Source organism: Schistocerca americana, chromosome X, assembly GCF_021461395.2.
Source record: "Schistocerca americana isolate TAMUIC-IGC-003095 chromosome X, iqSchAmer2.1, whole genome shotgun sequence".
Taxonomy (NCBI): Eukaryota; Metazoa; Arthropoda; class Insecta; order Orthoptera; family Acrididae; genus Schistocerca; species Schistocerca americana.
The window spans coordinates 85,939,778-85,945,960 of record NC_060130.1 but is presented as its reverse complement, the minus strand read 5'-3'; positions in this window follow the sequence as shown (position 1 = coordinate 85,945,960).

Here is a 6,183-nt window from a genome sequence, read left to right as displayed (position 1 = left end):
AAATATAAAAAGTGGTCAAATTGACCACTTGGCGGTCCTAGTGTTAATGACCAGATCCTTCCTGAGCACTACCCAATTCCTTACATAAATGATGTAAATTCCATCCTTGCTGGGAAGAAAATATTTTCAGAAGTCCATCTCCTCAAATCGTATTACGAAATCCCACTAGCTGAATGTGATAGGGAGAAAGAGTGCTGCAATCGCACTTTCTGGACTTTATGAATTCAGTTTCACGCTGTTTGGCCTCAGGAATGCACCCAGTACTTTTCAGAGATTTATTAATGGTGTTTTCAGGGAAGTAGGTTTCTGTTTTCATATTTAGATGAAGTACCAATAGCTGCCAACTCTCTAGAAGAACATACAAAACATTTAACAATCTTGTTTGAACGATTGAACAAATTTAGTCTGAGAATTAATGTTTGGAAATCCATGTTTGGAATTCAAGAAATAAATTTTATGTCATCTGATTACTCTGGAAGGTACCAAATGACCAAGATGACCGTTGAGTGAGATCACAGGTATTTTCTTTGTCTGCTAAAAGAACTTATGTAAGAGGAAATAGTGTCAAATTTAAATTTTATTTGTTTTGTGTACTTGCTGTAGTGTCCGTTCGTGTCACACAAATAAAAAATTAGCGTCCCAGCAGCGCTTTTTCTTAAAATAACTTGTTTTTTAGCTGAAGCCCGATAATCGCGACATATAACGCTAAATTTTGCGTTACATAAGCACAAAAAATTCTATTCAAGTTTTCTTGATAGTGCAAAATTCGTTTAAACAAGACTGCTACTGGTTTCATGAGCGTCTATTGTTGCAATGAAAGTGTAATTAAACGTTTCTAAATCGTATTTAACTAACACATTTTGTATTGATTACTAGTTTGATAGACGGGATCTAGGCCTAAATTTTCCGAGTTATAAAATTTAAAAACCTGACCAAACACGCGTGATAACGTAAATTCTCTAAAAGGAAATTAATTACAAATTATTTCTTGTGTCATTGTATCTCTAAATCAGTAAAAAAAAACAACCACCGCACGTAAGACCTTTGTGTCGTTTTTTGTTTACACACAGCCAATCTTGCGTCCTTGACAAATTTAAAACATTCTTTAAACTTGATTATTCTTTCGAAACTGACCATGAGTGAGAAATGTGGGAGCTGTTATAGGGTAGTGCGTAGAGGGATTTGTTGCCAATCTTCTAGGAAATATTTTGACTTTGGGGGGGATGCAGTGGGGAGAATGTTGGGAGAACAGAAGAGGCCCTCTCCTGGTAGTGCAGAGTATGCAGTAGGAACATTTTGATTGGGAAACAGGAAAGGAAAATCTGTGCCCTTCAGGCACGGTTGGAGGAAGCAAGGAAGGAACTCATAAGGATCAAGGGAGCTAGGGGGGAGGAGGGAACTGGCAGCTGGTAGGAGGATAGGAAGAAAGAGAATGCGATCTGACAGTTTTATCATTAATACCAAAAACAGGTTTCTACCACTGCCAGAGGTAAGTGGAGAAGAGCCTCAGGTGGAATGAGGAACAGGAAATGTGCAGCACACTTCAACTGAGGCCAAGAAGCTTAGGAATGTACAAAGTATTAGGAAGAAGAAAGTGCTGCTGCTAGGTAGTAGTCATGGGCGAGGTGTAGGCCCTCAGTTACAGGAAAGTTTAGGGGCAGCGTACCAGGCCACTAGTATCTTCAAGCCAAATGCAGGGCTAAGACATGTGATAGAGGACCTAGGGTCTTTATGTAAGGACTTTACAAAAGAGGACCTTGTAGTTATAGTGGGTGGGGTGGGAAACAGTTTGGACAGGGTTGGGGCATATCATATATAGTTGGTGACCTGGACAAGATAGCTTCCCTGACTCATGGCACCAACATACACTTTGTTGAACTGTTTCGGCGTCATGATCGACCACACCTTGATGTAGCTGTGAGGCGAATCAATGTGGTGTTAGGGATGGTTCTGAGGACAGCCAACTTTGCTCATGTTTCTCTGGTGCCTGTCAGGACTATCAACAGATGGGGTTTCACTAGGCATGGCCTACACCTAAACAGGACTGGGAAGCTAAGATTGGTACAGCTGATTCATAAAAGTATAGGGGGTGGATCTCAGGCCACACATGGTCAAATACCTGTTATTGTAAGTAGGAAAAGTAGGTCTTTTTGGGATAAATCCAGACAATAGGTTCCCCTGCCTCCAGCACTTTAAAAAATACTGAAACAATCACTCACAAGACAGATTTTAACACCTCAAATATCAGATATACTAGATGTCGCAAAGAAAAAACAAACCATTTGAAAGAGTAACATGGGGCATTTCACAGACTTAACAATCCTCCATCAAAACGTGCAATCAATACAAAATAAAATACAACTATTAGAAGCTGAGCTCCAATCTTTGAACTGCAGAGTAGTGTGTATTACTGAGCACTAGTGTAGAGACACAGAACTCCAACGTGTAGTATTATCATTGTATGAAAAGGCTAACTCTTACTGTAGAACTACTTCGAGGGCTGGAGGATCATGCATTTATATCAGAAAAGGAACACAGTTCAAATCAAGACATGACCTCAGTACAGTAAGGGAAGACAAACACTTTGAAATATCACCTATTGAATTAACAGGGCTTGATATCACCAAGAAATTAATCATTTTGTGTGTGTGTAGATCTCCCAGTGTTAGTGTGGACACTTTTTTCAGTAAGTTATTAGAAGTTCTAGATGAAGTCTCAACTACAAAGGTCAAAATAATTCTGTGTGGGGACATTAACATCAACACTAGCATCATAAATGAATCCAGCAGCACCTTTATAAACAGCCTTCAAAGTTTTGGCATGTCCCTATTGGTCAATAGTGCAACAAGCTTAACCGCAACAACTTCATCAGTAATTGACCATGTGGCCACAAATATGGACAGGGAAAAATGTGATGTAGCTGTAAATCATCTTGGACTATCAGACTATCTCTGTCAAATAACAACAGTAAAGTCAGGCACCGAATACATTCCCTAAACTACAAGCCTACAAACGACATCTGTCAGAAATCAAAATAACACATTTTTCAAAAGAACTAGAAAAACAAAGCTGGAATGAAGTGTATAAGGAAACCAATGTGACTATGTAATTCTATAAATTCTCCACATTGTTTAAATTGAAATTTGGAAAGGCATTTCCAAAAGTATGCATGTCTGTATCAACATCTCACAAAACATATGGATAACAGCAGGTATTAAGAAGTCCTCCCAAACACTTAAACACCTTAGTTTCATGAAAAAGATTCGCAATGATCCAGAATTCTTAAATTTCTATCATAGATACAAAAAGATCTATCGGAAGGTTCTGATTGCTGCAAAAAAGTCATTTAATGACAAAATAATATATAATGCAGAGAATAAAAGCAAAGCAGTCTAGGATGTTATAAAAAAGGAAAAGGGGAGAGGCAAACAAATGCAGAATATCATGTTGCTAAGGGAGGGGGATAAAGAAATAAATGATCCACACCACTTAGCAAACTATGTAAACGAGCATTTTTCAAATATTGCAGAGAAGTTACAGCAAAAATTCCCCCCAAACAAATATAACTTCTGTAAATAATGTTGCACTAAATACAATGATGTTACTTCCAATCACAGAGAATGAATGTAATAAAACTGTTCAAAAACTAAAAAAATAAAACGTCAGTAGGCTTAGATGAAGTACCAATGTGTCCACTGAAACAATGCTTAGGGATTATACAAGGCCCCTTAACAAATATAATAAATGAATCCTTCACAGCAGGGACATTTCCAGAGCAGTTAAAACAGTCAAGAGTTGTACCTTTGCTTAAGAGAGGTAATGCAGAAGTCATAGAAAATTACTGGCCCATTTCCGTGCTGTCAGCATTCTCAAAAATAATAGAAGCAATTATGAAAGACAGATTAATGAATTACCTGAATAAATACAATCTTTTAAGTGAATCACAGTTTGCTTTCCGAAGTGGCAAAAGTATGGAGTCAGCCATTCACCAAAGTTGTACTTGACGCTCTTGATAAAGATGAGTGTGTCACAGGCATATTTTTGGATCTTTCTAAGGCGCTTGATACAGTCCACCACAAGATTCTATTAAATCAATTTGAAGCATTAGGAATAACAGGGGTAGCTGACTGGTTTCGATTATACCTAACAGATAGGTTACAAAGAGTAGAGATAACACATACTTCAAATAGATCTAAACATGTAGTAAAACACTTATTAGAACCAAAATACATTAATATAGAGGTTCCGCAAGGTAACATACCAGGACCAGTACTGTTCCTGATATAAATCAATGACTTTCCCAGTAGTGTTATTCATGGTGAAAAAATCCTCTTCACTGATCACAGCAATATTACAGTAACTGAGAAAACAAGAGAATTTCTTGCTGAGAAAGCAAATGAAACTCTCATGGAAGTTTATGATTGGTCAATAAGTAATAAAGTGACAGGGAAGATAAAGAAAATTAATGGCATGAATTTCAGTTTGAAGAGGAAAAATGACATTAAATTAAATGTAGATGGGACCTCTATAGGCTGTGTAACAAATACAAAATTTCTAGGAATGAATATTAATTCTCAGTTGAAGTGGTGTGAACACATAAAGGTACTTGCAAACAGAATGTCATCAGCATGTTATGCCCTTAAAATTCTATCATCAGTGTGTAACATGCAGTGTCTTTTAGTTACATACTACTCGTATGTACACTCAATTCTTAGCTATGGAATTCTTTTTTGGGGAACAAATGCACAAAATATGAAAAGAATTTTCAAACTCCAGAAAAGAGGCATAAGAATAATAACCAAAAATACTAGTCGAGCTCATTGTAAAGATCTGTTCAGAACACTGGGGATTTTAACTGCTCCATGTGAATACATTTACCAGTCAGTTGTACAAATCAAAAATAACACTGGTAATTACTGCACAAACAGCTCTGTCAAGGATCATGCGACAAGAGATAGACTCAACTTACATTCACCAAGAAAAAATAAACATAAAACTCAAAACAGCGTTTTTTACCAAGGAATAAAACTGTACAATAAATTACCAAAAGAGATTAAAGAAATTGCAAAAATACCCTAATTTAAAAAGGTAGCTAAAAAGTACCTGTTATGCAATACATTTTATACATTGAAGGATTACTTAGCTAAAACAGAGTAGGGGTTTGATAAAAAATGTTATACAAATAAATAATAATAATAATGATTATAAAATATCCAACATTCCACATAACACCTTCACTTTACGTTTTTTCCTTCTTTTATTTTCCTTTTTAGAAATACTTACCCCCAGCTATGTATGGTACAATACTAACATCTCTTCCTCTTTCTGAGCTCAACGTTTCACTCATTATGGAGTGATGCTGACTCAGGTTCTCAACATAACAAATGGGAAGTTGTGGTACAGAAAATGGCCCAGAGCTCATAAGTGTGTGTGTGTGTGTGTGTGTGTGTGTGTGTGTGTGTGTGTGTGTGTGTGTGTGTGTGTGTGTAGTGAGTGAAGTGTTATGAAACAATGTGTGTACAGTGTGTGCAGTGGCTGATAGTTTGATATGAGTGAACAATGTTGCATTACATTATTTAAAAAATTATTTGCAAAAAAAAAGTATTGTATATCAGGAGTAAATCTAACGAGTGTCCCTAACTAGAAGTCTGTAAATATATGTGTATACGAGTTAGCTTATTTTAAATTGATCTAAATTTGTAAATACTTTGACATGTGATATATCCTTGTGAAAAGAGATCTACAGGTGAATAAAGCTACTACTACTACTACTACTACTAAATCAGACCCAAAACGAATAAAAGTGATAACTAATTTTAAACTTCCAGTAACTGTGTCAGAATTATGTTGTTTCCTTTTCCTACTGGATTTCTATTGAAGGCCTTTGGAACATGGAGTAGATAATCAATCTATTCTAAATGACTATTTGAAGAATACCAAGAAAAATGACAAAAGAAGAATGCAGTGGATAGAAGACGCAATAAAACCGTTTGAGAAGTGCAAAATGGAACTTGTAAATGTAGCTCTTTTAACATTCCCGAATGTAAACAATGATGATATATTAATTGTAGATGCTTCAGATTTTGCAACTGGTGCAGTGCTGCAACAGAAAGAAGAAGGAATATGGAAAGCAGTTGGTTTCTTCTTCAAAAAGTTCTCGCCATCTTAAAAGGAATATTCAAC